Source organism: Pinus tabuliformis, chromosome Q (assembly GCF_031772625.1).
Source record: "Pinus tabuliformis cultivar Carrire ecotype Pingquan chromosome Q, CPIR1, whole genome shotgun sequence".
In the NCBI taxonomy this organism is placed as follows: Eukaryota; Viridiplantae; Streptophyta; class Pinopsida; order Pinales; family Pinaceae; genus Pinus; species Pinus tabuliformis.
In genome coordinates, this window is record NC_142296.1 from 178,630,424 (window position 1) to 178,641,566 (window position 11,143).

General features: G+C 37.6%; 1 pseudogene across 1 annotated transcript; it reads left to right on the forward strand.

Moving 5' to 3' along the window:
- The first annotated feature begins 7,696 nt into the window (after nt 1-7,696).
- Nucleotides 7,697-9,642, forward strand: LOC149218822 (clavaminate synthase-like protein At3g21360; annotated as a pseudogene). The gene is made up of 3 exons (XR_016248655.1): nt 7,697-8,187; nt 8,370-8,620; nt 9,308-9,642. The product of XR_016248655.1 is annotated as a clavaminate synthase-like protein At3g21360 (transcript).
- The last annotated feature ends 1,501 nt before the right edge of the window (nt 9,643-11,143 follow it).

Here is an 11,143-nt window from a genome sequence, read left to right on the forward strand (position 1 = left end):
CTTCAAATATTTGTGTACCACTATCCTCTGACTGGTAGGCAAGAACACCCGATAGTTGTGGGGTGTATCCATGTACCCCAAAAGTATCCCCAACTCAACTGCTGGATCTAGCTTCTTCCAGGCATCTTTGGTCACATGGCAATAAGCCGATGATCGAAAGATCCTAAAGTGACTCACATCTGGTCTCTTCCCAGAAAAGGCCTCCATTGGTTTCTTCATTCCCAGTATACGATGTGGGCTTCTATTCTGCAAGTATACTGTTGTATTGCATGCCTCAGCCCACAAATGAAGTGGTAGGCTTTGGTAATGTAGCATCGCCCAAGCTGCTCTCACAATCGATTTGTTCTTCCTTTCGGCCACCCCATTCTGTTGTGTGTTATGGGGTGCCATCAACTCTCGTTTAATTCCTTCTATCGCACAGAAGTCCTTAAACTATTGGGAGACATACTCTCCACCATTGTCACTTTGCAAGGCCCTTATTTTATTTCAAGATTCTTTCTCTGCCAAGGCTTTGAACTCCCAAAACCTTGTGAAGGTTAGATCCTTCTTCTACATGAATTAGATCCAACATCTATGAGAAAAATCATCAATAAAAATAACACAGTACCTTTGTTTAGTGGTGGAGGCTGTAGAGAATGGTCCACACACATCTATATGAACTCGCTCCAGGATTGCTCCAACTCTACTGTCTCGATCCTGAAAGGAAGATTTTCCATACTTACCCAAGGTACAACCTTTGCATGTATCGATTTGCACTAGTTTTCCCTTGGGAAGTCCAGTAAAAATCCGTTGCATGATCTTCAAGGCCCCATGGTGCAAGTGGCCCAATCTTCTATGCCATAGCTCACCAATATCTTGGCTCTGCACTAACTCTGCATTGGAACTCAATGCAACACAGTCATCTATGTCTAGCTTGTAGAGATTCTTTACTCGAATCCCAATCCTCTTGGTCTGTTGAGTGCCGATATGCGTCAGGAATGCCTTTCCTTTACTAAATACTACATCATAGCCTTTGTCTTCCAACATAGCGACGAACACACGATTCTTCTTCAGACCAGGCACATACTTTACATCAGTCAGGGTGAGAGGAGCTGCATGCTCCCTCTGAAACACAACCATACCTTCACCTGAAACACAGTACTTTCCATCATCGCCCATCTAGATGCCCATTTGGAGGTCCTTCTCCTCCAAGGTACTAAATAGATTCTTGTCACTGATCATGTGGAATGAGGCTCCACTGTCCAGGTACCAAACACATACCACCATCGATGAAACCATGCATACAATGAGGGTGAAATCCAATTCGAACTGTGAGGCCAGTGCCTCACCATCTGATCCCTTCGAGGATCCCTTATTAGATTTATTCTATGGACAATTCGTAGCATAATGGAGCACCTTATGACATTGAAAGCATCTCACTTTCGATTTGTCAATCTTCTTCCCACCATGGGAAGAACTCGATTTGGAATGGGACACCTTGCCCTTCCCTTTCCTCACCTTACTCGCTAAGGCTAGATTTTCTTCATCATATTGCTTTGATGAAGATCCATCTCTGGTGCTTCTTCTTATCTCCTCCTGCATCAGATTCAACCAAAGTGGTTCCCAATCTGGCAGTTTCTCTCTTCCATTTATGGAGTCTTGGTAGCTATGCCAGCTCTTAGGAAGACAGAGGAGAGCAAGACTCACCATGTCACCATTGGTTGTTGTGATCCCTACACTTCCAAGCTCATCCTTGCAGGTGGTGATCTTGTTCAGATATGTAGAGATCGTGTCGCCCTTTTCACACTTGATTTTCCAAAGCTTGTCTTTCAGCGCCAACTTCCTTTGATCATTGTTGTTCTGATATAGATCTTTCAATGTTTTCCAAATTGAAAATGGTGTCTCCTTCCCATGGAGACTCAAGACAATGTGGTCTCGAACTCCCTCTAGAAGGATTCTCCTCGCTCTAGCCACACATTTCTTCCATTCTGCCAATTCTTGGGCATTAGCAGCTGCTAGCTTGGGGACTTCTTGATCAATGAAGTCCTTCAAAATGTTGTCCTCTGATACGACTTCCATGCAATCCTTCCAGGCTATATAATTCAAATTTCCATCAAGGGCATACTCAAGTCTCAAACCATTGAACGCCATTGGTGAAATTTGAGATGTGATAAGAATTCGAATTCTATAATCAAGAACTTCAAACTTTGAACTTCTCCCTTCTTTGTATATTGTTCTTTGTTTTGATCACCTTTGCTCTGATACCATGTAGAATTTCCCACTATAGGCACCTGATAATGCAATATACTAAAGCAAAATACTTGATCTACTTCTACAAACAAACTTGTGGAAGCTTAATCGATTTTGAGCAAGATCAAATAGAACACATATAACAGAGAATGAGAAATCAATCACACATGAACACATAAGAATACTCTGGGGAAAGCCTCAGCTAAAAACCCTGATCTCTGTATTATCATACAAGTGGAAATATCTTCGGATTACACAAAGCTTTAGCTCACAAGCTATCCAGCTCTTAGTACAATCCCTAAATGTTGCTCATAGATTGAATATGCACAACATATGCCTTTCTCTAGTCCTCCAAGCCTCCTATTTCCTTGCGCAATTTCTCCTGGGTCCTCTGGCTACCACCTGTGTGAATTGACCTCTCACACAACTCACCAAACTCAGAAGTAACTGTAATCTCCAAGGAATGAATTCCTTCTACATGCAAGAGATATCCTCAATGGAATATTCCTGCAACTGATAGTACACTATCCCATCATCTGATCTCAACTGGGTCTCTGACTGAACTAGCATGCATGAGTTATTTATGAGAGAGTATGCAGTTATCTGAAGTGCAGTAGTTACATGCATGCATGCATTAACTAACTGAACTCACAATCAGTTCTACAAATTGTTGGAACTAATCTAACTGGACTTAACTCAGTTAATTGAGCTAACTAATTATAACTCAAAGTACAACTCATCCTGATCACTTTAATTAAGGGATAACTTCCTCAATCAAAGGGAAAATTGTTGCATGTCTTCACATAGACTTGATGTTTGATTTTCTCCAACTAATTAACTCAAGATGAATTAATTAATTATTTTTCAAACATCTGCTAAGATAAAATTCGAATTTTAATTCTCAATTTTAGTTCAGGGACTAACTAAAATTGGAATGTATCCCAAAATGCTATTTATAGCAATGCTATTTCTAGCACTTCTATATTTAGCATTTCTTGTTGCTATTTTCAACACTCACTTGATGCATCACACTCTAGTATGAAGGGTTGTGAGATGTGGTAGTGCTAAGAGAGGACAGGAACTCATCACTACCTTGAGGTGCTCAAAATTCCCTTGCATTGTATCTATCCACTCAAATCCCCCCTTTTTCATGAGATCTGTGAGGGATTATACCAACTGTGAAAACACATTCACGAACAACTATTATTATGTCCATATACCCAAGAATCCTCTCATATCTGTCACACTCCTAAGAGTAGGCCAATCCAGAATGGCCTAGAACTTCTCCTCGTGAAATCACACTCCATCCTCACCAATCACGTTGCCCAAGTACAACATCTCTGTTAGGTCAATCTCGCAGTTGGCCATCTTGGTGTAGAACTGCTACCTCTCCAAAAATTCCAACACCTCCTCTAAGTGTTGCAAATTCTCCTCCCATGACCGGTTGTATATCAATATATCATTGAAGAACACCAACATATATATTCACAACTGCTTACAGAACACATGGTTCATGCAAGACTAGAAAGTAGTCGATGCATTGGTTAGCCCAAAAGGCACAACCATGAACTCAAAATGCCCATAATGACACCATAAAGTTGTCTTCAAGATGTGTTGCTCCCTCACCCAAATCTGGTGGTACCCTAAGCATCAATCAATCTTGGAGAAGTACTTGGATCCTCTTAGCTCATCCATCAACTCATTTATGTGTGGGTTGGGATACCTATTCTTCAAGGTATTCTTATTGAGGGCACTGTAATCGATGCACATATGTAGAGTCCTATCCTTCTTCTATACCAGCACCACGAAAGAACTGAAGGGACTAGAACTTGGCCTAATATGGACCGAGGCCAACAACTCCTAAATATCCCTCTCTAGCTCATCCTAGTAGGCCTTGGGATGTTTATTGGGGGTGGTGATGATTGCCTGGACCCCCTCCTCCAACTCAATGGTGTGCCCAAACCCTATATCTGAGGGATGAATTGGATTGTCTAATATATTTGAACGAATGTTAAAATGTCTAGATGAGGCTACCATGCATGAGTCCTTGTCTTCGAAATCTTGAGCTCCACTGCCTCCATCTTGTTGGTTGGCACTACCTGAGGTGGGTAGGAATACATGCCCCTCAACACTACTTTCTTCCCATTAGGCCCCATAAACTCCATCTCTATGGCCTTTTCATCCATAGTTACATGCCCAAGAGAGAATAACCACTAAATGCTCAGCACCACATTAGTGTCTGGTACGTTCATCACAAAGAAGTTATTAGTGACCAAGTAGTTTCCCATTGTTAGTGTCATCTTGGGGTTAGCTTGATGCACTGATAGTTAGATCCCCTAGTATCATTACTAGGAAACCCTCAAAAGGTTGTGTGTGTAACCCCCTTTGTTTTACCAGTTGTGGATCTATGAAGTTGTGGGTGGCCCCACTGCCCACGAAAACAGTCACTCGCTACCCTTGAATAGTGCCTCTGATTTGTAATATTAGGTACCTCATAATCCTTGTAAGTGAAGTGATGATGCCTCCCTTGGCACCTATGTAACTCTACTCCCCTCCTGTGTCATGGGGCTCATCCTCCTCTTTGATGCCCTCATCCTTAGCCTCCTCATCTTGCTCATTTTCTAAAAACACCTCAATCTAATGGGTGCTTCCCTTAGTGCATTTGTGGCTTGCAACCCACAACTCTTGACATGTGAAGAAATGCTTCCTCCTCCAGAGGTCCCTCCTAGTCTCATCATCCATTTTCCCACATCCTATCCACTCCTTTTGAGGAGATATAGTATCCTTACCCTTATGAGGAAAGGTAGGTTTGGGAGGTACTCTGGTCTTATGGATTTCGTCTAGCATGTCCCTAGCCCAGGTAATAGCATCATGAAAAGTCACAGATTTATACACCCTCACCCACTCATGCATTAGGTCTGATGGCCCCTCAACAAACAACATAACTAATCTCACCACTGAGATATCCGAGACCATCATTACCAACCTATGTAACTCAGCAATACATGCCTTTGTGTTGCTTGTCTGCCTCGGTTGTGCCAACTCCCTGAAGTGAAACTCTCGGTCCAGCTGTCAAATCGCTCCATAAGCCTTTGAGTGAACTCCACATAGGAAGTAATGGTAGTGTGACCTAGGGTGATCAATCCATGATGCTACTACTCTTGTGCGTCTCCATCTAGGTGCAAGGTGACGAACTTAATTGTATTTGTCTCCCTAATGGGGTTTAGCTAGAAATAAGTGTCCAACTTTTGCACCCATGCTCTTGCAGAACTCTTGGTTGACCCATCAAATCTGGGAAGAGTTGTCTTTCCCACTCTCCTCTCTATGTCCTATTTCTGCCAGCCTACCCTATACGATGCCCCAACTCTTGTTCTATTCTTCTCCTTTAAGTGTAAAAACTCCCTGAAAGACATGGCCATCTTGATTCTCAGGCCCAACACATCATACTCCTCAATCCCCTCTACGAATGACCTCATGAGAGGTGCAAATGAGACTAGTTCTCTTGAGGGTCCATGTAAAAATTGGGGCATAATGGGATGGTTGGAAGGACCAATTATAGTGGGGCAAGGGGGATTCACTAGGGGACTAATACCATACCACGTGCATTCACATTGGGGGATATACATTGGGGAAAAAATAACATCATATATTGATCATATATTAGTGGGTAAAGGGCTTTTATATTGGATGATATAAAAAATGGACCTCAAAGTAAATTAAAAAATATAAAGGGGTATAAAAAATATTAATGAAAAAATGGATACGTGCAATATTTACTAAAAGTAGGGTTTTTTAAATTGGGAAGGTGTATTGGGTTCGTATTGGTAGGGGGTTAAATAATGTAACTTTTAGAGGAATTTTCCAATATGTAGTCAAAGTAGGAGTATTGTTTAGTATGCCATGAACGTACGTGATATGTCAAAGTTTCATTGAGTGAAGCCCCTATGAGGTGGGGTATCCTTATGGTTTGTGCGTGCATGGATTTGGCTCCCTTCATCAATTTGGGATCCACCTTCCCCATGATTGTCTTGTCTCCCCTGGTTCTGCAAATGCACGCTAGCCAACTATGCTAGCATGTCCATTATCAGGTTCTCCATCCCCTCGAGACCACCAAAGGTGTGAATTTCCCAGCTAACCATTGATGTGTATTTCTAGAGAAACTCTTTGCTGAAGCAATCCTCAACCCGTTTACTGAAGAATCCACCCACCAAAACCAATCCCCCTTCCAGAATGCTAGATCCTTCAGCCCTTTTTCCCTTTGAATTGTCCCACTCCTATACCTGTGTAGGCTTGTCCAGAGAGGCCAATGCATTGCTAGAAAAGATGAACTTGGGCCTCAAGAATGGCGCAATATTGACCCTACAAAATTCCTCCAAAATCCTTGCACCAAGATGGGAATTGCTCCTACAATTTTCTGCTCACCCACATAACTGAAGTTGGCATAGTAACTGTTAGTTTGAACTGCCTCTGTGCCCAGGAAGTGTGCACTACTAGTTCAACATGCTAGAAATGATACCTCGTGGAAGCCTTGGAATGAACTCCCCAAATTCCCAGCGAGGGAGACACTCGAAGTTCTTCGAAACTGGTGTGGATTTTGCTAGAAATCCCTTGTGCTCAACAACGCTCCAACCCTTGCATTGAATATCTCCAAGAGAGGTGAAACTCTGAAGTATGATAGTTGAAAGATGAGAAATGTTTCCTTGCTACCTTGTATAGTCATGACTCCCTTGTCTCCCCTTGGTGGCCCCCACAATCCACTAACTCATCCTCCTTCCTTGAGGTTTGAATTGCCTCCTTTTGTGGCCTCCACATTCCACTAGGAGTTCGATTTTTCCATCTTGGAGCGTATTACCTCCCTTTTTTTAGCATGTGACACACTCCTCCTCAAATCTCCTAGGTCCAAAATTGCCAAAATTTTCCTCCAACACTCAAAATTGCAAAAATGTGTTTCTCTTAGCAACTCTAAACTCTATGGAATAAGGGATATCACATTTATATGTTATATTTAGATCAGTGTTTGGAATGTTTTAATAGAATATGAATATGATTATACAAATTGATATTTTGATTAATTTTAGACGATGTAAACACTATTATTTCAATATAAAGTTGTTGGTTTTTGTCTTGAATTGACTACCATAGAAAATTAACATGTAACAAAAGATAACCACGGTATATTATATTTAGATTAGTGTTTGCATTGTTTTAGCAAAATAAAGATATAATTATACAATTTGGTATTTTTATTAATTTTAGAAGATGTAAGCACTCTATTATATCAATATAAAGTTGTTGGTTTTTGTCTGGTTTGGAAATAAATAAAAAACCAAGACAGGCGAAAATCATGTGGAAATTAAAAAAAAAAAAACAAGACAAGCGAAAATCCTGTGTATGACTGTGAATGAGACTAAAACGATGATCATTGCCATTTTTTTTCTTCTGTGAATTGACCACCAGAAAATTAACTTATAACAAAAGGTAACCACGGTTGTCCGATTACTTATGGCAAGCAACTATAACACTAACCTCACTATTTGCAAAGGACTGCTATACTAAGATTCAAGCGAGCATTCTGAACAGCAGCGAGAGAAAACAATGAAGGAATTAGCCTTCTTGCAACAAGGAAGAATTGCCCAACAGCAGATTCTCGAAGATGGCAGCCTCTTTCCGATGGTTCTTCTTCCTCCAGATGAAAACCCCTCAATTGGGTCCTTGATCACCGCCATCCAACATAACAAGGAGTAGATCGAGAGTCAACTAAAACAGGCTGGGGCGTTGCTGTTTAGAGGATTTCCATTGAGAAGTGCATCCGATTTCAATGCAGTTGTTGAAGCATTTGGATGGAAAGAACATCCATATCTGGGATTAGGTTCAAGGACCAGAATTGAAGGAAGGGTTTACACTGCAAATGAAGGTCCTCTGGATAAGCCCATCAAATTCCATCATGAGATGGCTATGGTAAGCCAATATTTATCCATTCCATAGTTCAGTTTCTTGTGTTTCTTTCTGGCTCTTTAAACTTATTCTTGGTATAATTTTTACAGTTTCCTGTGGTTGTTTCTGGCTCTTCAAACTTATTCTTGGTATATTTGTTTTGCCATGTTCATCATTATTCTTGGTATTTGTTTTTTTCTTTTCAGTATAATGAGTTTCCTACCAAATTAATCTTCTTCTGCGAGATTGCACCTCCGGAGGGAGGGCAAACAGCAATCGTTTTAAGGCATGAGATCACTCAAAGAATGGAACAGAGATACCCACAACTTGTTAAAAAAACTGGAGGAGGTGGGGTTGATCTATCCTGGCGGCATCCCTCAGGAAGACAATTCTCAATCCTTTTTAAAAGATGGCAATCCCGTTACGAAACCAACAACAAGCAAGAAGCAGAAGAGAAGTAAGAATAAAATGACAAAGCTATATGTAATATACATCCATTTTCATTTCTCAGGTATATATCTGAAATTTTGATGGAGAATTCTTCATTTTCATGTGTGAAGTATATATCTGAAATTTGATAGAGATTTGTTGAAATTGCAAGTTTGTTATTTCTAAGCAATTTGTTAGAATCTTTCACCAAAAATTTGACAGAATTAGTTGAAATTACAAGTTTGCATTGTGTAGTTCACAGAATTTGAATAACCTTTAAAAAAAATGTGATTTAAAGAACAAAAAATTACAATACCTTAAAAAATTATAGACTAATAAAAATACTAAAATATAGCTGGTTATACCTTCAGGACAAAGTGAAAAACTATATTTTCTACTTTTTGTTTTTAAAATTAAGATAAGAAACAATTTATCTGCTAAACTGGGTGGAAAAACTATAATATCTATTATTTTAAGTGAATACTTCACCCATCTTCAATTTGAATTTTTGAATATCGCAATTTTTCCACATACAACTTTTTTTTAGAAATTTTGTTTTCCCACATTTTTAAGTTAAAAGATGAATCTATATTATTTTTATAAATCTCTGTTACTTCGGATTCAGCCCAGATTTAAAGTGCAATTACCATTTATTTTTATTTTTATTTGAAATAAACTGAAATTGATGATCATGTGGTGTGGTCGTTGCTTCTAGGCTTGCTATGTCAGGTGTTCCAGTATCCAAAATAACCTGGGCAGACGCTGGCACGATGTTTTTCGAAATGGGACCTCTTGTTTCCATAAGACACAGACCAGAGGAAAGCATGGTTCAACCCTACAACAGTTGGAGTAAATTCAAACCTAACGCTCGGAGACGGTTCCTTCTTTCCTGAAGAGGCAATTGAACCCTACATCCAAATAACTGAAGAAGAGTGTGTGGACATCACCTGGGAAGTTGGTGATGTTCTGGCGCTGGACAATCGCTTTGTACAGCATGCCAGAAGGCCTTCAATCCCACCTAGAAGGGTACTCGCAGCCTTCTGCAAGTAGAATGGGTGAGTATTGGCTCGACTGCCCAGCATTTCCCGTGCTATTGTTTCCATTATTGTTGTGGGTGGTAATTAATCTCTCAGCTCATCTCTTCCTGCCCTTCCTGGAAATATCCAGATAGACCACTCATGGTTTATTTCTGCAATAGTTGCGATTGATTTTTTTCTGGTTTATTCTGCAATAGTTGCAATAGACCTCTCATAGTCCTTTAACAATCGTTGCCAAATATTATGTTAAAAGCTCTGGATGGACCAGTTAGTCCTAAAAAGTTTTAAGCTCGGGCTTTTATTGTTTCTGCAAATATTAGATAGGATATTATTTGAAATTTACAATCTCTTATTTAGAGGGTTACATTATTTTTAAGCATACTTTAAATGTTTCTTTATTTACTTTTAAATTTCATTTAAAATTAAGTTAAGATATCATAATAGTATATTTAAGTTTTAAGTTTTTTTTTCGGGGAGGCTTTTATGATTTTCAATTTGATTATGTATTCAGAATCATATTTAAAATAATGAAAAATAGTGATTTCATTTAAAAATGTATAATTTATAATAAATAGTTTTATTTATTTGATATTAAATATTTTTTTTTTTTTTTCAATTTTGGATCTAGCTTCTAGAAGAATCAAATTTTTCTTTTTAAGAGGTTTATATCTCAATCTCTTTTAACTCTAAAGGAGGTTTGCATCTCAAGAGATTTGATCTCTCTATGTGCTAGGTAGATTTGAAGTTTTGATGGATCTAAGCTGGTTTAATTCTTATATTCCACATTAATACCATAGATTCTCAATACCAAAGTCATTTCTATTTTTATTATTATTTTATTTTTACATAGTTATTTTAATTTTATTATTTTTACTTTTATTTTTATTTTATTTTATTTTTATGGAGTTAAAATGTTTAACTTACATTACATTAATTTTTTATTTTATTTTATTTTTATTTACAGGACATTACATTATATAGCATTTCAACATCTCTATCATATTGGGTTGTTGAGTGCCTCTCAGTATAATAATATTATTTTTTAAATAAAAAATAATTTATAGTGACAACTTATTAATTTTAGTTTATGAAATTTATAAATAAAATAAACTATTTTAATTTATTAAATTATTTTATAATTAAATATTATAAATTTATATACATAATTGAATATACATGCTTATAATTAAAATAGTTTAACTATATTTATATGTAAATTTAGTTATTATAAATATGAGGTTTGAAAATTGAATAAAAACTTAAAAATATATTTAAATAAATAATAATAATAATAATAATAAAACCCTAATATACAATTTCATATTAATTTTTATTGATAGGTTATTAATATATATTCATAGTTTAATATTTATATTTTATGAATAGGTGTTTAATAAGAATCTTTTGTATTTTTATATTACCAGATAAATAAATAATTAAATAAATAAATATGAATTGAATTTTATTAGATATTATTATTATTATTAAATATTACAAATATGTTCCTTCTCATT